The 27,382-nt window shown below is 43.5% G+C and overlaps 1 long non-coding RNA gene across 2 annotated transcripts; it reads left to right on the top strand.

Annotated features, from left to right (window-relative positions):
* The first annotated feature begins 8,308 nt into the window (after positions 1-8,308).
* On the top strand, positions 8,309-25,335 carry LOC126543133 (uncharacterized). Of its 2 annotated transcripts, XR_011890742.1 has the most exons (5): positions 8,309-8,532; positions 8,606-8,751; positions 17,651-17,827; positions 21,500-21,694; positions 25,180-25,335. It is a non-coding gene; the product is annotated as an uncharacterized lncRNA (long non-coding RNA). The 2 variants fall into 2 exon arrangements; XR_011890741.1 differs by having other exon boundaries at positions 8,311-8,751.
* Positions 25,336-27,382: the final 2,047 nt, after the last annotated feature.

Raw genomic sequence — 27,382 nt, 5'->3', positions numbered from 1 at the left:
TCACAGCATTTCTTGGTCCTTCGAGAGGCCCTTCGTCTTGTGCTTCCTCTGCCGCTGTCGCTTAACTTCGCCCGTTGTCGTCTGTCTCGCTTATAAAGCTCTTTCTTGCGACGGATGAATGGACTCTTGTAGGGAAACGCAGACAAGCCAGGTACCTCTCTGCGGCATAGAAATCAGGACAAGTGTTAGATTTTTCTCGCTTCCCCGTAATAAGGAACCGTCGTCATGGATGCGCTTATATAAAGGTAAGCGACAGTTTTCTGACGCATTCGTGCATTCGTGAGCTTAGATGAATCTTTGAATTCTTTTTTTAAACGCAAGCTTCTGCGAGGAGACGATAGCCAAGAGGGTCAGAATTGTTCATTTGTTCGGTGGCGCTTTCAACTTTTTCACGCGCCAATTTATTCAGTCAACAGAACATTTAGTTTCACAACATAATTTCTGTCTTCAGAATCATGAAAAGCCTGTTGCTGCAAAACACATCAAGAATTTTCCTTTCGTTATTGAATTTTTTCATATTTACAGTATTTGGACCCTATGCTGCTTCGAGTGACAAAGAGTTTTATTTAGAGAATACTTGGGTTTTATGTTTCTCGCACATGCTTCATAGAGACGCCACCCTATAACTGCATGAATTGTTAGGGTCCGCGTCTTTGTAGAAGTGAAACTTTGACGCAGACGCAGTTCAAGAAAGATGACAGTATTTATGCATATACTGTGCTCGCCATTTCAACGAAACGCATTCGATGTGGCGAAAAAAGTGCCATGATATTCAATTTACCGGGCTTTTCTGCCACGAAAAGCACCTAAAGGCGCTTTTACCCAGAAACTTAAGTCAATGTTATCAGGTTTTCTTTCGGCGGGGGGTGATGAGTCTTGGACTGTGCCGTCAAAATAAAGACTCGGGCTTTGGTAATGACCTCGGTAGGCAAATTGCTCAAAAATAGAAATGACATATCTGCTCATTCAGAGGTGACGCACCATTTTAAAGCTTTACTTAGTGTGGCGAGAACCAAAGTCTAGGCTCGGTAGGGCAGAAACATTGAAACTTCATTCGAATTGCAGACATGGCGGCGCTGGCGGCTAAAACATTAGTTTTATTAGCCTAATGCGTTTCTTCAATATTTGTCCGAGAATAACACCTTAGAGTTCCGCAGGGTTGCCACTTGTAGATACAAAGAGAGCTGATTAGGGAGTCAATCCTAGCCTCACCCACATATTGTAGTTATAAAGGGGTGGGCTAGGCGCGAAGTCGGGCTGAACCTTGTTGAACGCAAGGGGAATAGTTGTCCCGTTGCGCTTTTTGCTCCACCTACTTTCTTGTTTTCTTCCTCAGCAGCCACCATGCCGTGGCCTCAACATTCAGTACTGTGTATACTTCAGCACCTCCGCAACTTAACTAAGGAAAAAAATGCAGCAGAACCCATTTACCGATAAAAGTAGATAGTATTGCAGTAGCACTAAACCTATATAGCGACATAACGCATTACCGCTGTCGAAACAAGTTATCTTTGAGGCATGTACGGAAGCGGGACTCCTTTTTTTTCGAACTTCCGTAAGAACGCTCGGCGGTATCTAGCGTTCCTACCGCGAAGCGCGCGAGTTGCCTTCGAGATGCATGGTACGCCGGTGTGTGCTAACATAGAGAAACGAGTCATGCGGAAGCTGGACTTCTCTCCCGCGCTCATTTCTGGACACGCTACGACACCTGGCGGCACTGCCGAGTAGTCCGCGCGTGGTCCACGAGACTAGCAGTGGGGTGTGCTGGTGCCAGCAAATGCTTAGACTTGTTCCCTCGTTTGCAGCACGCTCAGCGACGCATAATCAGAGAATCAAGGTGGCGAGAGGTTCATTCGAAAAGCGTCAGGGACCCACAACGTTCATGGCGCAGCTTGCTAAAGCGTTGCTCTGAAAAGCGGTCGTTGAAAATTGGCACATACGCAGTGCAGCTGTGGTACAGCCTGCCCACAGTCTTGTGGAACCCTTGTGATGTTGGTTTCATACCGCTCTGTAGGGTGTCAACTTTGGGGATATTTTTCCTCACTGTAAAGCGGCGCATTCTCAATGTGACACCTACCTAATTACTCAAGTTGGTGTCAGATACGTTTATTGAAGAGCGGTACAGAGGCATACAGGCACATATTCAGTGACCGAAGTTCGCATCAAAGATGTTCATTAAAGACTTCACAGTCCGAGTGGCATATACTCAGTGCTCCAAGTCCGCGACAAAGTGTTTCTGCGCACAGCGGAACCAATCATACCAGCATTTACATTGAGCCATGTCGGCCTGACATAGGTTCCTATAAGAGGGACACCTATGTACACATTCGATTATAATCTGTGACTCCTGTTGAACCCATGGTTGGTTTCGAACCGTGTTCCCTCAGCAAAGCAGCCTGATGCACTAACCATTCGCCAATGAACTATCCAGTCACCCAGATAGGCGGGAAAACGGTCAGATAAATATAAAACATACAAACGCACACACATGAATAGATAGATAGATAGATAGATAGATAGATAGATAGATAGATAGATAGATAGATAGATAGATAGATAGATAGATAGATAGATAGATAGATAGATAGATAGATAGATAGATAGATAGATAGATAGATGGGGCCCATAAAGTGTGTGAACTGCCCTAAGAATTGCGACGCATTAGTACAGAATTGCTTGCTTCGCGTCTTGTTGGGAAAATGATTTTGATCGGAATTGTAGAATTCTATCCACTGCCAGGGTGCCAGGTCTTTGAGTACACCGTGTTGCGTCACCATGCCGTCAAATATTTGACTGAGTCAATGTAGTGCACACATTATACAGAAATTAGGATTGTCCTCTCCAGATCACTCCTGATAGATAAGAAAGGCTAAGTAAGAGGCAGGGAACATACACTGTAATACCAGTGGAGTGGTCAACCCATACCGCATGTGTTGTGAACGTCTTGGGAAAATTACTCCAGTATTCGTCTTAAAACGCAGAGTGGGGAGCTTGCTTGCCATCTTTGCAAGCTTCACTGCCACCTTTCATCACTTTTGTTTTAGTCAATTGGTCCATGGCCTTCGCAATGCCCAGGGCCATCTGTCCACAAAACCCACGCCGCAGCGCACTTGGGAAGCGGAACATTAACTCGTTCCAGAGGCAGAAAATAAATTGTTATTGCAATAGCTATTATATAGACACTCCATGCGCATTTTTGTCCGTCGCCGTCGCCGTGATGTTCTGTCCAAGGGTTATCATACCGTCGCCTCGCTTCGCATGCTGTATGTGCGAGTGAAATCACGCGAGGGAAGCCGATGATCGCGACTCAACCTGGCGCGCGGGAACGAAGAAAGCGGAGATCAAGCGCCCAGTGTACCATCGCGCGAAGGGCCATGGGGGAATGGGAGCGAGGGGGCGTTGTGTTCCGGCGGCAATTGCGCATTTTGCGACAGGGCGTGCGAAATCTGTCGCGCCAATGTAGGGAGGCAAGCGCGGAGGGAGCAAGGGAGAGTGGAAAGGGGCCGGCTTCGACTTTACCAACAAATGCGTACTTAGCACTGCCGCCCGCGGTTGCGCGCGCTTATCTGCAAATGGGTCTGCACAGGGCTCATACTGCGTTGTATACTTCAACGTATACTTCAACATACTGTATACTGTATACTGTATAATTGAAGTATACATAACGTAAACTTCAGCATACTGTGTTGTATACTTCAATAGTATACTTCAACGCATACTATTGCGTTGAAGGGATAGACCGCAGGAACGTAACTTCGCTCGCTGCTGCTGCCGCCGCGCTTGCTGACACCAACGTTTTGACAGTTAATGTTTGCTTGTGTGCGCTGACACTATGCTTGGTAATTCATTTAGCAAGCGAATGTTTCCAAGTTTACACGGCCGATAGAACTGCTATCCTTAGTTCCACCCGCTGTGGTTACTCAGTGGTTATGGTGTTGGGCTGCTGAGCACGAGGTCGCGGGATCGAATCCCGGCCGCGGCGGCCGCATTTCGATGGGGGCGAAATGCGAAAACACCCGTGTACTTAGATTTAGGTGCACGTTAAAGAACCCCCCGAGGTGGTCGAAATTTCCGCAGTCCCCCACTACGGCGTGCCTCATAATCAGAAAGTGGTTTTAGCACGTAAAACCCCACAATTTAATTTTTTTTACTATCCTTAGTTCGTATAGCTGTCTACTAATTCGCGCTGGAAATCGATGCTTCTTCTTTCGGGCGAAACTGCGACATCATTTTGTGGCGGTCTTTCATGATTAAAAAATGAACGTGTGGCACGAAGGCTACAAGTGCTGGAGGAAGGCATATTATGAAGACATTTTTCACCTAATGGTGGCCCTTATATGGCTTTGCTACGGATGCGGTAGGTAAGGTTCATTTGTTAGGATAGAGCTGCCAGAGTATATCTTCGCGTACGCGTGCAGGTTCTGCAGAAATCCGCTAAGTGGCGCTACATTCTTGAAAATGAATAATAGTCAGCTAGGTGAAAATGGCACAAAACTACTTAGTACATGTACACGGGCTCTTCAAAACTAGAATAAACAGGCAGTTTCTAAATAAAACAAAGTCTCGCTAGTCCGGGAATCGAACCCTTTGTTAACTCCTTAGCGGACTCGTCGCATGGCCGCCTGAACAAACTGAAGGCTGATAGATCGCAGAGTGAGTTCGAAATAACTAATAGATCAAAGCGAAGCGGCGCAGATATAGCGTATGAGAGGCATGGGTATATGCGTTGCATGGCGTTCACATTTTCGCGGCACACCTGGGAAAATCATCACAAAAGAGTTCGACACAACTGTTAAGATTTGGAATGCAACATGGCAGACGTACCGGGCATCCGCGAACAAGTTAAGCTGAAACGCAGACAAAATCTTTCCCACCACGCGAGGTGACACTGCTCCAGGTCTTTTATTGTGTTCGGGCATTTCTTATGTCTCACCTCAAGGTGGATTATAGAGAATCCCGCAGTGCATAAAACCGGAATTAATTTGAACGCACGTTTATCCACCTTGCAAGGTTTGTGCGTACTACCTCCTTGGAGTTGCCTCCACGCTGCAGCCGTTAGTGTTGTCAGCAGGTGTTTCTTGGTGACGTCATAAGTTATGTTCTCTCGTTTACAATAGATGGCGCCTCTACAGCTTAGCATTGTGCGTTCTACGACAGCTCAATGAATGGGTTCCTCGTCTTGATGGATCAGCACATGCTCTTGCACAATAAAAAGAAAGGCTAGGTGCCCAGTGGTCGAACTGAATCCGAGTATTTCGCCACAAAAGTACGCGCGTACGAATGCATACTTCTTTCAACTCAATGTCAGCAAACGCTTTCTGTCTACTGGCCCGTGCAGAATGTAGCTGTGTAACTATATGCCTAGAAACTGACAGCGTACGTCTGAAACGCTACTCGAAACAAATACTGGTTGTTACGTATCTATGAACAGTTTTCTGGTTACGCCGACAAATTCCATCTGCACAGTCAGCAGCCTCTTTTTCCTACGTTAAACATCTCTCCGACAATTTCCATTGAAAAAACGACTTGGTCCTCAGTGCGAAAGCAACAACGACAATTCTATTGTTCCATAGTGCATCGTTATAAACCAACTTTTTTTCAACAAGGAGCGTTCCTGTGCAATTTCTTCAGTTCTTTCATCAACATTTTCAAAGAAGCAAGAAGTACTTTAATAAAATGTGTACCGTTTCCGGCGTCGAGAAATAAGTTCTCTGCGCTCGTTTTCACAGTGGCTGAACAAATGAGTTAGCAATTGCAACGCTACACCTAATATTGTCGTAGGCCGGTTGATTCATTCGGGGCGTTTGCTTGACTCATTAACTACCATATTTTTTCTTCTTTTACACCAAATTTGCAACTTCTGGGTTCAACCTTAGCGCTAGATATGTTCAAGAAGTATTCTTTTACAATACTAATTGGCACAGGGCAAACAACATTGCACAAAATCAAATATTCACAAAGGCTGGCTTCAAATGACGCCATTTCCCACACCCTTCCAGTTGTTTACGGCTAGGTACAAAAGGGAACAGCAGTGAAGCGGGAAGCATACACTCACAATGCACGTGCGATGGCAGCAACGTGCCGTTGGCATGGGACATGAGAAATAAAATAAGCGCTGTAAAAATCTTGGAAAAAGATATTTGTTGGTGCCAGACTCTCACTTAGCTGTTTGTAGAGCACACGTTCACCCATCGTTAACTTATTTAACTGCATTATCTCAGCTGTGCGTTACAATTCCCGTGGAGGTGCAGGGCAGTGATTTGAATATTTTCTCGAGTCGGAGAAAGCAGTCTAGACTCACAGCGACTTGGACCCAATCAGCAGACTCCTGTTCTCCCCTGCGCCAGTGACCACCGACGTAGTGAGCTTCCCGTCTTTTTCGTTTTGCGGGATTGCGCCGGAGGGTCAACATTTGTCTACGAAAAGGCTACCGAGAGGACAACTGCAGTCGCCCTCCTCATAAAACCCTCACTCTGGAGGAAGCACTTGCCCGGGCGGAAACTGCAAACAAGCATCCGTTCTCACCTAAGCCTATATCACGCCGTACAACCCTCCCTATAATCCCTGAAATGTCCGCACTGCGATGAGTATGCCTCGTTGTTTTACGCCACTTGGGCGTGCCGCAACATTCCCAACCTTCTTCTAATCGCAAACCCAACCGCCGAACAGTGAGAGGCTGTTCTGTCCAGCTGAAAGCAGCGTGACCAGCGGCAGCTGGTGTGACGGGCCAGGTGGCCAGCGGCAGTGGTAGGGCTTCTGCACTGATGAGTCCCCTCTCCGGCTTCACACGGAAGAACACAAAACCACCAGCTCTCTTCATTCTTGTCTCCTAATTTAATAACTGTTCTGCCCTATCCCTTATACCAACTCAGGTCACGCCACCTGGCATGGCTGTGAATTCACCGATGATGCCAGAGTCTTTCCACGGCGACAAATTTGCAGACGCAGAGGAGTGGCTAGAACGCTCTGAGTGCTTCACAGAAGTTTAACGGATGAGACGTAGCGCTCAAATAACGAAACGTTTAGTTCGCGTTAGATTATTGCGCAGGAACCTGGTTTGGAATGTACTTTGACTAATTCCCGTCCATGTTGCCGTCGCAGCCATGGACGCACCCTGACGCCTCCAACCCCGCTGCTGCCCCGCGAGAGAAGATTTAGGATTTAGAATCTAATATATAATGAATTAAAATGTACACTGTACAAAATAATTTTGGGGATAACACGCAATGCTCATGCAAAAATGCAAAGCAGTCCATGTCCTAAGAGAGAGAGAGAGAAAACAAGGGTAGGAAAGGCAGGGAGGTCAACCAGAACAGCATCCGGTTTGCTACCCTACACTGGGGGTGGGGGAAAGGGGAATAGAAAGAGGAAGAAAGGGAGAGAGGAAGCACTGAGTACGTGTGGGAGCGACACCATACACAAGGACACTATAAACGGTCTGTTAAGCCCGTGCACTTCAAGTACCGCACTAATATTTGGTTATGTCAAAGACTTGTTTATCGTTCCATATGGTGTTGCTTTAGTGGGTTAGGAAAAGAAGCTGAACTTACTAGTAGAAAAAGAATGGCGTTCCAGACTTTATAACCACAAAATCGCTGTAGATGTTCACTGTGTACACCCGTGATCAAAAGTGTATGGACCAGAGAGTTCGTGAAGAAACGAAAACAAATTTATTTCATACCTAGGCATGTAACGTGAAACTGAAGACTGCAGTTCAGACTTGGTGTTATAAAGATCGAGGTGCATTCGTCACTTTTCTGTTGACATTCTGAGTTGTGAATAAATTAGGCTTTTCACACAACCCTTGATTCGCATACTTTTTATCGTGGCTGTGCATTATTGGTAGGAGGAACATTCAAATTTACAAAACGTAGTTTTTAGTACAACGATATGGCGCGCAAGATAACTAGAAATGAAATTGATTATTGTATTTTACAGTGGTGCGAAAGTTAGTTTTATTTTCCGCGAGAGGTCGAAGGGTGGAATCAATGCTGTGTGGACCAAAGGCTTGCTAGGGTTGTAATGCTCAGAGTTGTTCGCGATTCTTGCATCCCGTTTTTGGAGAGAGCGTTATAGCCTAAGCCTAACCAAGTTGTATGCCCCAGCTTTCATGCCCATTCACCTGTCTTCGTCTGCCCACGCCACACAGGTGTTGCACTGCGACGAAAGCAGGTCTTACGGGCAAGCTGGTAGCACGAAACACAATTGCGGCGAAATTCGCGGGTGACGTTTAGCAAAGAGTCATAAAAAACAAAAATCTCGCGCGCAATCGCAATGATACGCGGCTACTTTGCAAGCATTTTTCTAGTCGCTTGCGTGAAAGCACGTTAGAGATCAAACTCAGTTACGCTTATTGTGACGTAACACGGAATTCAAGTGTTTCGAAACCTCTGAACCTAAGGGCCCGGCTCTATAATACATAGGGCGGCCACTTCCTTCACACACACTCTCTCTCTCTAGAGACGCCGCATCGGATTTAGTAAAATCTTCAGATAGAAGTGGGCCACCGAGCTCAACAGGAGGACATAACCGGTGTGAGTCTTAACCGTTGTTTGCCTGTACATTGACTCTGGCCACTCAGCCGGTGTGTTGGCTACTTTTGCAGCTTAAACGCGTGCATATCAAGCGAGCAGGCTGAGTGTTCTTGTATTCACAACGACGGCGTACAAGGAATAACAGAAATGAGCTGGGAATATGGACTACAGCTTGTTGTCATTGCATGTTTCTTACCGGGTCAACTTCTTGCTAGAGGTAAGTGAGTGAATACATCATTTTTTAAAATTTAATGCAGGTAAAATGCACAATACATCAGTAGAAACTGGGAGATTAGGAGATTCAATCTTAACGGTAGCGGCATAAAAAATTTACTTGTGTTCTTTGACGTCCGATGCTCCACAATGAGCTACGTGATGGAAGGTTTCGGATTATCGTTGCAAAACTCGGAGCCCGTTAACGCGCGCTCAGCCATTATCTAGATGGTCTTGCCTCTTTGCATGTGTGCGTGCGTTTTAACGCGATAGCTTTAAAGGGACCCTCACCAGGTCTTGTCTTTTTGAGCTTTCGCGATGACACATTGCGCGATAACGTTCGTGTCTGCAATGTATTGCCTCGCTACGCGCCGCGGAAAGATAAGAAATTTAAAACCGAACGCCGTTTTTCCTTCTCGCGGCCGCCGCGCTCCAAGCCGGAGGATGACGTACTCGTGTACCTGCGCCTACATACTGGTGTCCGTAGTGTGACGTCGCTCGTGGTGACTCGTCACTTCGATAATTGTTCCAGACAACATCTGTTATCTGTGTGATCTGTTGCTTGAATTGACGAATTGAAGATTAGAGAAATAATAAAACACGCAAACGGAATGTCTGGGTGTCTTTATTTTGTTTTACTTCACACCGAAGCAAGAGAGATATACTTCCGCTTCGTGTGCTTGATCCCACGGCCGCACGGTCACGTCCTCAGGAACAGAAACTATGCCATTTCCTACCGTGTTCCAGCACGTGATCATGCTCTGCGTTCCGCTTGTTCTGCTTCGGTTTTCATGTAGCACTGAATTATGCCGCTAGCCATGTCTCCTCGTGCATAGCGCGCAAAATCGTGCGCTGCGCGAACGAGACAACAGCCGGCGCTCGACGCCGTCAGCGGAAGTGCGTAGCGCCGAAAAAAAAAAGCGAGTAAAAAAATTTTATGAATGCGTAGCTTGTGACATATGCGTCACGCGATCCTCGAGGTCCGGTAGGGGAGAACGCAGGGAAAGAATTGCGCTTGCGTTGGCTAGGTGGGACAAGTGGAGAGAGCGTCTTGCGTGGCAGTGGAGCCCGCCTGCTGAAATCTTCGGTTCGCGGCACTGAAATATTTTTATCTCAGCTATTAATAAGCCGATATGAAAAAATTTGATCGACAGAACGCTCCCTAGTGGACGTGTAAGAACTTTCAGTGTATAACCAAAACTTACTGCGGGGCCTGGTGAAGGGCCCGTTAAGGAGTCCGTGTGGCAGAAACTCCGGCGTCCCACGTCCGGCGTCAGACGTCGCATCAGCAAATATATTTTCAAACCACACATATCCAGGCCGCTCATGGGACGCTAGCAATTCACTGAACTAATTGAATTTCTCAGCCTAAATTACGTGAAAAAATTCAAAAATTCGACTTACAAAACCTAAAGACATGATATCTCTCGGATTGTCATTTGAATATATGAGAAAACATAATTATGTTACGCGAAAACTCAAAGAAACCCCTTTACGAGCGTTTCTACAATGAACAGACCAGAGACGGCAAAATTATCTCAAGAGTCCACGGTGCAATGCGCCCGCTTCCTTGAAAGACTTCCAGGTGGCGCTCGCCTCAGCCGCATCGCGGCCCCGGCAAAAGGCCGCGTTTCGACCACAAAGCCTGCTTTCGCGCATAGCGTTCGCCGCAAGCGTTTCCCGGTAAACATTATGGTTACATACGCTTTACTTTCCGGGAAGCGTGAGAAGCTGTCAGGGATCTTTGAATGCAATTGCTTTCTACTATTAAAGGGAAAGGTTAAGCGTCCGCCAAGTTTTTCACCTTCAGAACACAGTTGTCGACCTCTTTCTCAGTTGCGCCATGCCAAGCTGGTCTTGTAGGAATAAGAAATGCGTATATATTTACTATACCTCATAAAAACACATAGCAGCCACAAAGCGTAGTGCGTTCTACGAAAAATCTTGCTTACGCGACTGTGTTTACTGAAGTGTCACGCGTGATATCTTCAGGAAGCCTAAGATGCACGACCACTTAACAGAGCGCAGACGAAAAAGCAATACGACACACGAAAAGCCACAATGTAAGCACTTCGTGTTTCTTGTGTGCCGTATTTTATTCGAAGTAAATTGATGAATATTGGCAGTTAGCTCAAGAGAACGTATTGGGCTGCTGAGCACAAGGTCTCGAGATCGAATCGCGGCCATGGTGGCCGGATTTCGATGGGGGCGAAATGCGAGAACACCAGTGTACTTTTATTTAGGAGCACGTTAAAAAACCCCACGTAGTCTATATTTCCGGAGTCCCCCACTACGGCGTGCCTCAGAATTAGAAAGTGGTATTGCCGCGTAAAACCCCATATTGCTTTTTCAAGGGAACGTAGTGATCAGTGATTCAAACGTGATAGTTGGAGCGCTTGGGTGTGGGCGCTTTTACAGCAAAGCTGTTCGTGCGACTACAGCGGCTTTGAAGGTGCTCGAAAAGGTTAGGTTGCAGTACTTACTGTTTCCTGAAGAAACAATGAAACTCACAGGCTTTATATTTCACAAAGTGTCGCGAGGAATAGGGCCTATCTGCAGGCAAATTTAGGAGATTTTGGACCAATTAGAGCCTGACTGAAAAATTGCTAAACCATTAGTTTTCGGGCCGTTGAGAGGCCATATGTGCAACGCTTTAAAATTTCTCCATTTGCCTGTGCGGACTAAACTTGGCAGAGATTCGTATTTTTCTTGTAATGGGGGCGCGTCTATGGGCAGCACGATCTGAAATTTTTAATTATGCAGGTTAATTATCTGCTTTGAATATACGTGCTGAATACTCACCACCTAATTTTCTGCGCTGACTAATGCACGCAGTTGCTTTTGCACAGTTTACTCGTTCAAGTACGGAAGGCATGATGCTTATAATTTATTAAATTAGCAAGTTCATAAACAGGGATAAGGTGCCTCAGAAAGGCTGGCCAACGTTTCGACAGGAGGACCTATCCTCGTCAAAGGCGGCCTCGTCATCCTAGGCACGTTAGCTTTAAACTTACCAAAAAAACATGCGAGCCTACACCCACACCTACACAAACCTACACAATCTACGCAGAGAAAAATATAATCTCTTAAGGTCTAACACTGAAGGCTGTACCAGCTCTAGGAACACTGCCACAACACCATCGTGCAAACTGGCAAACAACATTGCACAATGCCTCACTTTAACTTTTGAATATCATCAAGGAACACGGCGAAGAACAAATCGAAAGTTTTCGCCCCATACTTCTGAACATAGCTCGGACACCAGATGAGAAGAAAGATTTACAGCATTACGACGAAAAACAGTCTAGAAAATCTGTTCAACAACAAAGGAAGAAAGCAAACTTTAATAAAAAAACAACCTTCCAGGCAAACAGCCACCTTACGCCAACAAGAGGGACCTCGAGTTTAGAAATACCAGATGTGACGGAAACTTCCATAAAATTAAACCACTCTAATGTTGTATACATTTCAAAAACATTAAGTCAAAAGGAAATGGGCGTGCTCAGCAAGAACCTAAACTTTCGTCCCACGAACATCACAATAAATTAATTCGAGCTTCACAAGGACCTCTCAGAATTTTTCCGACGAATGCGTATTAGAGACATTTTCGCAGACAACAACACACCAGACACCGGGACGACACCACTTAGAGCCCAATTCACTTGGGCTCCCTAACCAGGACAAGCCATAAAACTTGACATATACATTAATACTGTCAGTAAAGAAATTATAAGCCAATCCAAGACATCCAAACGACCTAAAAATATAACTGCGTCAGAGAGTCATATCATTTCAAATTTTAGTGGCCGGAATGGCATTGTTATTAAAGAAGCAGATAAGGGCGCATGTATGGTTATACGGCGAGTAGAAAAATACAAGCACGAGGCTTACAGACAACTAAACAAGCCAGAACATAACCGTAAGCTAGATAACAATCCGACATTATCCTACACAGTGACAATTACCAACAGGCAAAAATTCCTTTTGGCAGATGAATCGATAACACGGTAGGAATACAAATTTCTCAAACCAAGCCACTAATCTGCCAGGCGTTTTTACCTCCTTCCGAAAATTCACCGCTATTACCCAGGTCGCCCGATAGTATCAAACAACATCCCGACATAGAGCATCTCCACATTCCTTAACCACTTCCTTGGTTACTTGCCAAAAGGACTTCCGTCATTTGTACAAGATACGCCCAACCTGTTAAGAAATACGGTGGACATTAATACTACAGGCACACTACCTCACAACATAATTCTCGCAACACTAAACATCACGGCTCTGTACACCAACATTCCAATGCCTGACGGTTTACGTTCGATAAAACAAGCGCTGTCTAAACACAATGCACACCACCTACAGATACATGGTACAAGCATAGGTAGGCCTTTTTCATCAATCTACTTGAACATATTTATGGGGATTCTTGAAAGAGATTTCCTATCACACTGCACTGACAAGCCCCACACATACCTACGATACATAGACGACATATTCATAATAGGGGGACGTGGTCATGACAGTCTAGATAAGTATGTAGCATTTCTAAACTCTTTTCATTTAACAATAAAATTCACATTAGAATCCTGAACTCAGCACATAAACTTTCTGGACAGAACAATATAATTGACAATGGCACGCTAAAGACAACACTGTATAGGAAACCTTTCGACACACAACAGTACCTAGAATATACGAGCCACCATCCCAGACATTGCAAACAAGGCATCTTTAAAGGCTAAGCCACACGACTACGTCGCATTTGCGTTGAACACCATGACTACATAGATAGACTGGATCACTTAAAGAAACCCTATCAAACAGAAACCACCCAAAAAGTGACCTTCGAAAAGCATACACCGTTGCTACCAAGCTTGATCGAGCCGAGGTCCTCAAGCCCCGCCCGAGGATCACAAGAACAACAGCGCCTTTTCTTACTACTAAATTGTCAAAGGCACTCCCAAACGTGAATAAAATCCTCAGTAAATACTGCCCAATTCTTGCCAGCAACCAGGAACTTAAGATTTTCCCGACCCGCCCAGAGTAGCCTACAGACGCAACATTAATTTTAAAGATATTCTTGTGCATGCCAAACCAATAACAAAGACGAAGTTTGGAACCGGTCCCTGTGGCCACCCCATGTGCTCTACATGTAAACATGTTCAATCTACTACTACAGTAAAAAGTACAGCGTCGAATTACGCACACAAGGTAACTTAGGATTTTACCTGCACATCAAGCAATGTTGTCTACTGTCTAGAATGTGCCGCTTTTAGCAAGCAATACATAGCTGAGACTGGACAAGAAATTCATACAAGATTCAACGGTCTCCGCGCGGACACAAAACACAATTTACCCAAAGCAGGAGCCAGCCACTTTAATGAACATGGTCTTATATTCGACAGAGCAAGGCTTTATATACTAGAAACAAATTTCCGTTCACCTCGCGAAAGGAAATATACGGAATCATACCTCATACACAAGTTGAATTGCCTACACCCGACGGGAAATAATTTGGCACGTGGCGAAGTAGAATCTTTAAAAGCGGTAACTTAAATCTGAAATTCTCACATCGTGAACGCAGGCACAAAACACCTTATGCCACCGGCTAACCTTAATTCTTAACCTCACCTATTCCTAGAATTTCGTAATTTTTTTCCTGCCTACTACTCAATTTATTATACTCGTTCATGCTCTTGCGTTTGTATCAACTGTACGACCCCCTTTTCCCATGGACACCTGCCCCCGCCCGCTTCTGGGCACGTCACCCTCATATTTGTTATTCCGGTTTCGTTTCCCACCCTCTCGTTTATTTTTTATCTGTTTTTATTATATATTTTTTGAAACAACCTCACCAACCCATTCCAAAGTCCCAGACATCACTATACCTTTTTTGGCGCCTCAGCCACACAGGGTATCGCCATTTCTCTATACCGCCGTAACGGCACCTACGCTGAGCTACTGGGGCTAACGTCCCTTGAAAGACCATGCCGCTGCCTTCCAGTTACCCCATGCATTGCACCATGGACTCCTTGTCGCCATCTTAACCACTTCAAAATTACTCGACGCATTGCTGCTATGCTACGAAAGTCACTCTTTCAACTCATGTATTTTTTTTTTCTTCTTTTTTTGGGGGGGGGGGGGGGGGGGGGGCTTTTCGTTACTCGCGCACTGACAGCCTGACCGGCCCTTCTCAAGCCACAAAAACGTGCCGCCAACGACACCCCTGAATGCTCCCTAACCTCTCGCTTCCCCAACGCCCTCCCATGCCTCCCCCTTTTTTTTCTTGTTCTTTCTTTTCTCTTGTTTCCCCCTTGGTGTCACCTCCTCCATTTTTTTTCTCTCCTTTTCTTTCTTTTCTCCCCGCCTTCCCACAACTCTCCCGCTCTTGTCCCCTCGTCTTGGGAACCACGCTCACAGACGTGAGGCGACAGCGCTCATTATCTATGAAGCCTCTTTTATAACCAACCGCCACCGACAACAACCGCACGTGACGTCACTGCACTAACCCTTTGAAACTAACATGTCGAGGATAACAAAGCCGCTTTTCACGAAGATAGGTCCTCCTATCAAAACGTTGGTCACCCTTTCTGAGGCATTTTATCCCTGTTTATAAGCTTTATAACGGTGTCTGTGGTATGAAGTATTTGTGGTATCTGTCAGCCCCTTTCCTGATTTTGGATAAATGAGCAAGCTTGTTATGTTGTAACTGAAAAAAAAATTTATTGCTTTAGGTTAAATGTAGCTTTTGTATAAAGGTACCCATACAAATGGTCCAGAATGTACCTCTGCTATTATGCACAATGTTTCTGGTAGTCATAAAACAATGGCAAAAGACACTGAGTTGAAATTGCGCGAAAATATGGCCGTTGTTAAGTTCACTTTGACGCAAATTTGGGAATGTCAAGCGGGAAAAAAAGCATTGTGAAATCTTTTGAACCATCGTTCCATTTCTGACTTTTTTACTGATTTGTGATGTGACGTTTCTTCGATATCTCATTGAAATATTGAAGCCGCCCTGCCTATATTTGACTAAATTAAGAGGAAGGCATTGAGTAATGTGTCCGCTAAGATTAGAGAGTGTGGGTTAATAACGATGTTTGCAATAGAGGACCTACGCAGCTTATTTGATCTTGATGTCTATGGTTTTATGAGCATTGTATGCAGTAGAACGCCAATGCATTTCATCACACACTGAAAATAATATCTCGAAATAGTCCGGCAAATTTGTTGCACGTGGATACTCCTTGTGGAGTTTTCGGCTATCATTCGTAGACTTGCAAGCGAATTCTAACCAGTGATCTTAGAAGGAATGAGTATGTGCGTTACATTGAAAAAATAGGCTATGTAAAAACTCGGTTATTTGAGAACTTTTCGGCAGTCCACCCAAGAGGTAAAACTTCTGTCGCACAAGACTTTCATCAGGCCACTACTTGAATTTTTGAGTTTGTTAGTGTTATTCTTAGTACAAGGATCCGGTAAAACCGAAGCATACTTGAATATGCTTCGGTTTTAGGGGATCCTTATAATAAGACTAAAATTAACAAACTCGAAAATATCCAAGAAAAATCAGCCAGATTCGTATATAGTTCCTAAAGTTTGCACAGTTCGGCAACCGCTCTCGTACAAGAAGCTAAATTAGATTCTTTAGATTTACGACGCTTTTATGAACGACTTAAGTATATGCATCTGCTATACTTTAACAAACTGGGAATAAGCAATAGCCTATATATCGAACAAGTTATTCGGCGGATTACGAGCGGAAATCATTGCAAAACAATTGAAAGGATGCACTTGTAAAACCTACGCTTATAAGAATTCTTTCTTTCCTAGGACAGTTTCCTTCTGATACTGTGGAATGCCTGACTTGAGAGTCTTTTATCAAAATTGAGACACCGTCTTTCATCGGCTCGTGTGTTTTTGGTCCCTGTGGTTTAATTTGTCTACTTTTATTCCCGGTATTCTTCTACACACTTCTCCTATACTTATTTCTTTTGTATTTCTTTATCGAAATGGGATTTGGGAGATTTTCGAGTGTTTCAATGCAATTGAACCACTAGTTATAATGAATAAAGGGAACGAACGAACAATTGCTACGAACGGGTGGATGTCTGTTTTTCCCTTTATTCATTACTTCTCTCCACCTTGCGGGTTTCCGCAGAACTACTATGTCAAACACTGGTTATAATCTGTTCCTGTGTAGTGTCCCTATAATGCTCATTGTTTTAGTTCGTTCGGTTTCATATGCAAGTGCTCTTTTATTGTATTTTTAGATTTTCGTCACATTTACTGTACGGACAGCGTACCGACGGGCAGGTCATTCGACTTATTTCTTTTTTTCGCCGCAGGCCAGCTCCTTGAGCGGGTGGATCATGTCTGATTTTCTTATGTACACGTGTTATTAGACTGCTTCTCGTTCTTTATTGTGTATGGTTTGCTTGATTCACGTATTGTTAAGCTGGTTCTTTTTCTTGTTGTCCATTTTGGTTTTTTTGCTATGTACTTGCCACTCCTGCCTAAGGCCTTCTGTGAAAGCTGGCAGTAATTCTAAAATAAAATAAAGAATATGTTTCGTAAGGTAATTAATTAAAAAGTTAATCATCATGCATATGTTATATTTAATTAATCATTTCTATTTCTCGTAGAATGTCCTCTTCATCGAGTAATTTAGATCAAGTTCTAAAGTTGTGCTATCTGCAACCGGCAACTTTTAAAAATTTTGGGACCTAAAAATACACAAGGCATACTTACATGCATTTGTGTGTGTGTCCATAGAATCAACTTTATTTGCCCCTCGCTCTGAGACAGCCACGCATCGTAAATTTTTATATGACACGTATTATGAAAATGATACTTTCATGGTAAAACAGTAGGTTCTTTCTATTGTTCCGCTCTCTCAGGCTTCAATGCAAGAGACCCCAGATGTCTGCAGGCAGTCACAGTAGAAGGCTGCGAAACCGTCCTTTTAGGCTGGAGCTTCATCAAGGCCTCCAATAAATGTGCTAAAGGATTTGTCTGCTCAGACAATATAAACAGATTTTCTAATCAAGCGGAATGTACACAGCTTTGCCCGCCAAGTGAGTACTTTCTGTGCACTTATCTTTAGCAGCAGTATCAGTAAGGAGTGGAGATATGCAAAATTTTGTAATCGGGTCTACCCACATTTCAAGCTTTCCCTGCGCCAGATGACTGTGCTCCTCTTTGTAACGCGATTAAGTCTGAAACATGCGTTTTGAAAACCTGGAATTATGCCGCAATTTGAGAGTGGCCGGAATGGCTTTGGCTGCCCGAATATTCGCAGCTTAGGATTCTTTGATTAAGATTGGATCTTTGTGAAGAAGCACATTTGAGGCTTGCTTTTGAATGTCAGCTTGGCACCACTCATAATTTTTTCATAATGGCTAAGGCGTCTGAGTACTGATCCAGATTGATTGCAGAAAGTAAAACTCAGATTCTATTTTACCAGTATGGTTCAATATGTGAACATCGCGTTTTTTGTTATCGGAAAGCCTGACAATTTTAACGCAGTACATAGCCTCTTTTGCTCTTTCTGTGTTCACACAATTTAAGCTATCTCTATAATGATGAAAGATATGGCATAACGGAAAGTTCGGAGTTGTCTATGCCTTGCGCAGTCACCAAACTATGACTTTGAGGTCTGGCATTTACCAGTTAGATACTTCTGCCTTCCTCGTGCATGGAGCATTTGTAAGAAGTTGTTGTGAGGCTCATATAGTAAAATATCGGTCTTGGACAGCCTAACGTTCTTGCTGACATGCACAGGTTTCGTTGAACGGTAAACAACTTTTCCTCTGACGACCTTTTCGAAACCCCTGTTATTTAAACAGAAGCCTGTTCAGACAGTTTTGATGGGTTAAGGAAATGTACAAAAATTAGCAACTTGCCAGCAGCAGCGTGAGAACTATCGATTCTTAAATGCCACGATTAATTCTTAAAATATCGTCACATTGCTAAAAGCAAGTATTGTGGTGAAGCAATCGATATATAGGGCGTCCCAGCTAACTTTATCCAAGCTGTGCGCCGAAACAAAGATACTATAAAAAATGTGGTTCAAGGTAGAATCTTAAGACCGACGGTATTGGGTTGTCATACCTATGACGATCAAACATCGCAGGCCTTTATAACTGTGCCTTGTACCGCGTTTGGAAGTTTTTTTTTTTACATTGAATAGCTCGGGTAGCATTAACCAAGGCACACGGGTATATTGTTAATGTAAGCGAAGGGCCAAAGGCGTATGTTTCTGAAAGCGTATATTAATGAATATTGTTTGCATGGAAAATACTTATGTAGCGTTTGGTGTTTGATGTCGGAAGTCCGAAGAATCTGGAGCTGTTCAGCAACACAGGTGTAGTCGTAGTATAGGTGGCCCGCTTGACCATCCTTTAAAGTAAGTAGAGCCAAATTTCCAAAATTGAATGGTACAGATTAGTGAACCAGGCCAAAGGTGTATAATAAGCTATCGTCTTCGGTTGCTTAGACTACTTCTTCAAGAGCAACAGATCACGAAATGAAATCAAATAAATTGTACAAAATTTCGAATATTGGTTCTATGCCATACGTTGCATTTGAAAAGTTGTTCAGCGGGTGTAGAAGTAACCACTTGAGTTGTGGGAGGCCACACGATGAGGTAGCCGCTGCAGCCACGCTTTATTTAAGTCGGCCCGCGATGGTGTCAACAGTTCTGCGTGTTGTAGATATAGAACCTTGTAATCAGCATGGTGCGCTTTGTGGCTCGCTCAGTGCACGTGAACCAAGCCGTCTTCGTCATCGGCTGCGGGCGCGATAGTCGCGCCGCCACAAAGTTTTTTGCTTGCTCTTTCGCGTTGCATGGCTATTTTCCAAAGGTCGAGAAGAAGCCCCTGAAGTATTAAAAGATTCAGTGGAGAGTTAGCGCTAACGCATTTGAATTTCGTCACGGCGCTTCTGTGCCTCTTATCTGTAGCGCTTAGCACTTACAAGGTAGCTATGTTACTAAAGTTCCCAGCATAAGAAGCCAACGAACATTGACACCAAGGGCAACATAGCGGAAATTACTTGTGCCTAATAAATGAAATAAAGAAACCATAAATTAATAGAAATGAAAGTGAATGAAAAAACAACATGCCGCAGGTGAAGTTGTTTACGAAGGTTGCGGGATCGTTCGCCACCTGTGGTAAGTTGTTTTTTCATCCACTTTCATTTCTATGAATATATTGTTTCTTTATTTCATTTATTAAGCACAAGTAATTTCCCCCGTGTTGTCCTTGGTGTCAGTGTTTGTCAGCTTCTTATAATATGACTAATAACAATGGGGCCCCTCGGTGAACCTCCTTCTTTCTCGTTTAAATTTCAGAACAGTACGCCAAGCTGCAATAAAAACATCTTCCGTAGAAACCATGGAATACCACCAGCCCGTACCCAAACCTTGCTTCAGTAGAAAGCTAGAAAAAGGCATTAAAGAAGCCGAAAGCTATCAAGCAAGCTATATATGAATTCTTCGTCAAACACACCTTGTAACATTTCATTTGTGGTAAATTGCAATGGAATTTTAAATACGAGAAACCACAAATTTTATATACTGATTACTTTTACAAGCTGAGGCGACTTGGCTAGATACACAAAGTTCAGTGGGTTGCCTCCACATTGTGGTAACAACCAAGAAGAACGTTGTGCAAGTTATCCAATACTCTACATTGTGGCCGAGCATATACAGAACTATAGCATTGAAGATGTAACAATATGCATCGTTAAATAGGCTTGTTTTCATAAAGATTGCTTATTATCGATTGTGAGAGTAAACACGACCAACGTCTGTTACAATTCCCCCGTAGGTAAGTTGGAAACGTCACTCTGGCAGAAATCAGTACAGTTTTGTGAGCCCGATGATGGGAAGGTTATCCTTGTAGAATTGAGGAACGCTGTGTTGGTCACCTGGAAATAGCCTCGATAGCACGTATGTCACGAGGAAGAAAAGGAAGAGAAAGCACATTTTTTTATGTTCAGAAAAGAACTGCCAGTCAGTGAATATCTCGCGATACTTGAGCACAATCAAAGCACACTGTTCAACGAAAGCTCCCTTTACGCATTAATATAAGCAAGATTTCTAGAAAAGATTAAAGCAGCATACACACTTTCATTGCAAGCTTGTGCACGCTAACAATGGAGATTTATTCACAAGAAAATCGTGACACAAGCATTACCGCCAACATTAAAATAATAATAATAATTTGGCTCCTTCCAAAAAATCAATCATGAAGAACTCCAACAATAGATCAGTACATCTGATGATGCGAAAAAGAAGCACACCTTAAGATCTGAGAGCCAGGACATGAAGTGGCGAAATGATAAAGAATTGGTAAAGCATGGTTTGGTCAATATAAGAATAGCTTTCAAGGCGGAAATAGAAAACATCTCATATAAATAACATTGTTCAGTTTGTACTGGAATGGTCCAATGCATCAAAGCGTATCCTCAGAGATCAAGAAAATAAAGAACTTTTTTATTTACAACCCTTTTAAAACATAAAAGTTAGATGTGCTTGAGTATGTTGTCAGAAGGCAGTGCCTTGAAAGAAGGAAGAGGAAATGTTGCTAGAATAGCAAGCACAAAACTCGAATGAAAAAAGTCAACTAACGTTCAACTAACGTTTTTCATTTATATACCTGTCTACGATCATTGTGATGATGGAAATTTTGATCTAATTGTATTTAATAACTGATAAAATATTTTTTTTGCCTTCTCAACTGCAGTACCGGGCAGGAGACCAAGAATACGAATAAGGAACTGCCGCTATTGGCTTAGGGAAGGAGGGGAATGCCAGAAGCATTGGTTCGGTTTCAGAAAAGACTTTTTTGGAGTGAAGCGTCGAGTGCTGTATTACACTGGATGTGACAGTGACCAGCATCGGCACTTTGCATACGACTTCTTTTGGAAAAGATGCCGTGGTAAGTAAATGCTAGTTCACGTTGACGGTTTCAAATCTTGAAGTCCCTCAACATTGCGGTAAATCTGAATTTCCTTCGTAAGTTATAAAACTTCAACTAGGCGAACTTAGCTACCATTCTTAGCTAATACCTTGAGCGGAAAGGTCCGAAATTACATGAAAAATAAGAAGAACATTGTTTTCTTTGGTTTTTGTCCTATTTTTCACTTCCAGGCATAATTTAGCAAATGTGTGTCTAGTTGCTCTTCCTTATTCAGCCCGCCTATTTCTAGTTTAATGAAATGCTTAGCACAATAATAACTGCCGCAAAAATATAGATACGTATCTATATGTTGTCAATTTACGCCTGTTTAAAACACACGGGCCATGATTGAGGACCCTAATGGAGAGAGTGTAAGAGTGGAGTAGAAGATTAATAGGCAGAAGAGAAATAATAATCAATAGCCGGGCAAGGGAACAAGGGTTCAGGATCACCAGGCAGGCTCTAGAGTCTGCAAAGGAGTACGTTTACCTAGGTCAATTACTCGTAAGGGACGTTGATCATGAGAAGCAAGTTTACATAACAATAACAATGGGTTGGAGCGCATACGGCGGACGATGTCAGATCCTCACTGAAAGCTTACCATTATCGTTAAAGAAAAAGTGTACAATCAGCGCATTCTACCGTTGCTAACATATAGGGCAGAAACATGGAGATTGAAAAAGAAACTGGAAAATAAGTTAGGGACCGCGCAAAGAGCGATGGAACGAAGAATGTTAGGCGTAATGTTAAGAGACAGGAAGAGAGAGGTGTGGATTAGAGAGCAAACAGGCATAGTTGATATTGTAATTGGGATTAAGAGAAAAATTTGGACCTGGGCAGGTTATGTGATGCGGAGGTTACACAACCAGTGGGCCAGTATAGGATTACCAAGAGAAGGGAAGCGCTGTCGCGGATGGCAGAAGACTAAGTGGGGTGATGAATTTAAGAAATTTTCAAGCGCCAGTTGGAATCGGTTGACGCAGGAAAGGCGTAATCGGAAATCGCAGTTAGAGGCCTTCGTCCTGCTTTGGACATAAGATAGACGCATGATAATTATAACGAAGACAAAATTAGACGTTATTAGCAATTCCAGACAACTCACCTGTGCAGTAGACCTCATTGGGCTGATTAGGAATCGTGTTGTGAGGGAATAAAATTACATATAAAATATTCTCAATATTAAAAGGAGTCAACAAACAATCCGAATGTCTACGGGGCCACTGAACTGTGTTGTGTAGAAGCTTGTATACAGAACCTTTACGTTCCTTTACAAACAATACGTACATCTATATTGCGTGAACATTTCGATTGCTAACTTTAGCCTTGATGCATGTAAATGCAGCAATTTCAGCCCACGTTGTTCCAGACGACGTAATTATTGCCTTCCTCCATCAATAGAAATGCTGTGCTCACATTGTCCGAGAACATGGTTAATCGATATCGGCACTACGCCCTACAGAATGACTTGTGCGAGCACCGGCGCCTCATTTCTCCTTATATGACTGTCCAAGACACCCACCTAACATGCAAGCTGAATCCGAAAGGAATGCTTCACTCAACACTGTGCAGATGCTTGCACGTTAGGCCGCGCACTACACAAGCATCTCGCGACTTAAAGACCTTTGTATATCGCTGCATGTTTACTGTACGGGGAAATAACAAGATTTCGTTAGTGTGTTTGGACTGGTTGGCAGGAGCGCCCGATTAAATAATTTCGCCAGCTTACACGGCATGCTCTGGTCTTTCGGGGGTCTTGTACTGCAGATGCAACTACAAAAGACTCCACCTTACGAAGTGTAAAAACAAATTCGAATCCCGATTATCAGTTGGATATGTTTAAAAGAGTAGCGCCTTAATGTTTTCGACTCCTCAGCTTCAACTATAAACGAAGGTTCTGGATCGCTGCACTCCAGGAGCAAATATTACAAAGCCTCCGAGCGCCCGAAATTATTTAATATCTGAATTTTTTTGCGGCTATTTTCAGCTTCCTCTCTTCGTAGATAACTGTCGTGACTTCAAGCTGCATAAGGCGATCCCGTGAAAGCAGGACATTGCTACGTTTTGTCACTCGCTGCTGCTTGCTCGGTCACCATGTACGCTGTTACTCATTCTGAGTGCCGATGTAGAATCACAGCAGATGGCCAAGAGAGCCCCACCAAGCGTTCAAATGTCGCAATGTCCTGCTTCCGATTTGACCACATTCTGCACAAAGACGTCACGAAATAGTGGAAATTAAACCGAAAACTTCAAAAGAAAATGCTCACTTCAAATGATTTATGACACTCTAGTCTACTGAGCATCTTTTCAGGTTTATAGGTGTCTGGGATTTGCATTTACCGCAATGAAAGTCGGAAATCTGACTTAGTATGGCTGTAACGTAGTGCAAAATTAATTGTCAATTATTATTTTGCATATTTCCAGTAATAAGTGCTTTTGGAAACCTTAGTACACTGAACGTAGAAAAAAATGTTTTGGAGTATATATCCTGCAAGATGTAATCTTATTGTTCTCTTCATTATTCTACCGCAAAAAATAGGTCTCTTTCTAATAAAATACATGTGCGAATAGTACGATATACGAAAATGACGATCAATCGAATGCATTTTCCCTCTTTTTATGCCTTATGGTTGTTCCTCTTCAAACGAATGGTGCACAAATACGAGGGCGAATCAGAAAGTCTTCACCCCTATTTTTATTATCCAAAGTAGGGTACATATTGATAATTGTTTTATACGTACTACTACACTATTTACACTTTCACACTATTTACACTATTCACACTTACCTTACACTAATTTTCCACGTAGTCCCCACACCGGTTCAGATATTTGTCCTATCGCATCACTATATTTGAGATGCCCCTGACGTTGAATTCGTCCGGTTCACTGTGGAACCACCGTCGGACTGCTTCATCTTTGCAATGAATCCCTCTCCTGCCGGAAACTTGTTCAGCGCACCGAAAACGTAGCAATCACAGGGGCGAGGTCCGGACTGTATGGTGGGTGGTCCAGACCGTCAAAGCGAGATGACCGGAGCTTGTCGGTGGGTTCTGATTGCCACACTTTGTTGCTTGTGAGCCGTGGACGTGTGAGGCACAACTGCCATATTCAACAACTGAAAGCAGCACTGTGTCGCGGAGCCACTAGCAGATAAGGTCGCGCTGTTGCAAGAAAGATTGACCGGTTGGATGGACATGTTGACTTCGCATTTACAGCCGTAATTTGGCTAAAAAAAATAGGGGCAAAGACATTCTGATTCGCCCTCGTATTTTATTTTCTTAATGTACGGTTGATAGAATGGCTGAAGCGCAACATTTCGCTTGCAGTATTGCCAAATATATAGAAGTTATCGCATATCTTGCGGAGTAAACGAAAGCTGGCAAATTGAATAATTAAACATGTCGTATTCGGTAAAACGAACAGGAAAGGGTGAATAATCCATAAGAACTTGTCTTTCTTTTCTAGAGGTAAGGAGACCCTCAAGTGAAACAGGTCAATAAACGGCAACACAGGACAAATGAGCGAATGAAGATGTCTCATACTACCACAGTTGACGAGTACTGCCTGTTTTACCCTTCCAACAAGAAGTGCTCAAAATGAATAATTTATTCACATATGGTATTTCCCTTCTTTGTGAATAGTATGCCTCGGTGATATTACCATACTGAAGAATCTGCAATACGCCAAATTTATCACAGTTGTCTTGTTTGTCAGCCCGCTAAAGCTGGTTGATGATGTGGAATTGCTACCTCAGTATTACAAGAAAAACATGCAGCAGTTCCCATTCCAAAAGAACCCTTGAATCCCCAGTGTTACTATCTCGAGCATTAGTAACATCTTGGTGATGGCTAGTTGGTTCATCTGTAGAACTATGTTTGAATAGCGCGAATAAAACGAGGACACAAAAAGAAAACAGAGAAACAAATGCCACAGAATGAGCGCTGAATGTCATAAAATATCACCTATTTTGTGGTATAATTGTTCCTCCACAGGTTCCTGTTTTCGTCGCCACATTTGACTAAACTTCTAAAGATGTCCTGCAGTCATAACCGTGCGGCATAGAGCTTCGTATGGTGCATTCAGTCAGTGCAATTTTAATGAAATTACTAACAGAAGAGTACTCCAAGCAGAAAAATCAAAACGAAGGTACTCCAAGTAGTGGTAGAAACAGTGTTTACCATCCTACAATTTACATGTTTGAGCTCACATACTTGAGTGACGTTTTTTTTTTAGTTGGGGACTTATGAACTTCATGCCTCAGATTCGGCTTGACACAGTGGCACATGTGGACATGGGCAACTGAACTGTTAGAGAGCATCGTCGCCGCATACATCTCTCAAACACGACGCGTTTCTGAGCTCGCAATACGACGTATCGATACATTGTTTCAATCTAATTGCAGTCCAGTCGAGTACTTGGGGATTGACCAAGGCTACCCGATGCCCCTTGCGTAGTTGCACATACCAACTGGCCCAAGTTCGCTGTTCGGTAAGATACCCAATGGAACATGCACAGTTGTTTGCGCAAGCCAGCCCAAATGGTCTACTGGGGAACACATCCAGTAGCACATACCTAGTCGCCCAAGTTGCTGCGTATTCAGTCCAACCGCAGAGGTCTGCACTCGCAAATTGCGGGAATGTTGCAAAGAAAGCCGCGTTATTCCAAATACAGCGATTGACATTTTGAGGACACTTCACGCACTTTTCGGGGGATCTTCTTCCTATTGGTGTTGGCTGTCTGTAGATGGTCTGTAACCCTGTTCCCGCCTTCTTGGATCACTGGGTAATCCATGGTTTAATGGTTAGGGCCCAAGGCGGGTGTGACATGGGAAGCAGGTTTGAAACCAATCGTTGGGCCAACTTAGGTTCCGAGTATACGACAATGCGGACGTGCCGCTCATCAGTGAAACCATTTCACCACAGCTTGTGATACCCGGTATGTGCCATTGCTTATCAGCTGCTTTTCCATGAACTCTCTTTAACGCAACTTGGATCCCTGCGTATATGAAGCTAGGTCTGTTCCGCACTTAAAGAACCTCGTTGATGTGAATTTGTGTCGTTGGGCATGCGCAACTGGCTATCTGCCGCTCTTCAATAAACCTTCTTAACCCAATTTCGGTTGACTGGGTATGCACCGCTGGGCATGTACCACAATGTATCTGCAACTCTTCAGCGGACCTGTTTGATATCAGCTTGAGTCACTGGGTATGTGTACTTGGGTGTGTGTCGTTGTTCAATGAATATTATTTACGCTAATTTGGATTACTGGCCACCCTGTATACGCAATGCCTCATGACCTCGAGAGTACCGGAATCCTAATACATAAGAAAGGAGACGCCAAATATTTGAAAAATTAGAGACCGCTCACCTTACTTTCAGTTGCCTACAAACTATTCACTAAGGTAATCGCAAATAGAATCAGGAACACCTTAGACTTCTGTAAAGCAAAGGACCAGGCAAGATGTCGTAAAGGATACTCAGCAATAGACCATATTCACACTATCAATCTGGTGATAGAGAAATGTGCGGAATATAACCAACTCTTATATATAGCTTTCATTGATGACGAGAAAGCGTTTGATTCTGTCGAAACCTCAGCAGTCATGGAGGCATTACGGAATCAGGGTTAAGACCAGCCGTATGTAAAATACTGGAAGATATCTATAGCG

Source organism: Dermacentor andersoni, chromosome 10 (assembly GCF_023375885.2).
Source record: "Dermacentor andersoni chromosome 10, qqDerAnde1_hic_scaffold, whole genome shotgun sequence".
Classification (NCBI taxonomy): domain Eukaryota; kingdom Metazoa; phylum Arthropoda; class Arachnida; order Ixodida; family Ixodidae; genus Dermacentor; species Dermacentor andersoni.
This window is presented reverse-complemented; position numbering and strand designations above follow the sequence as displayed.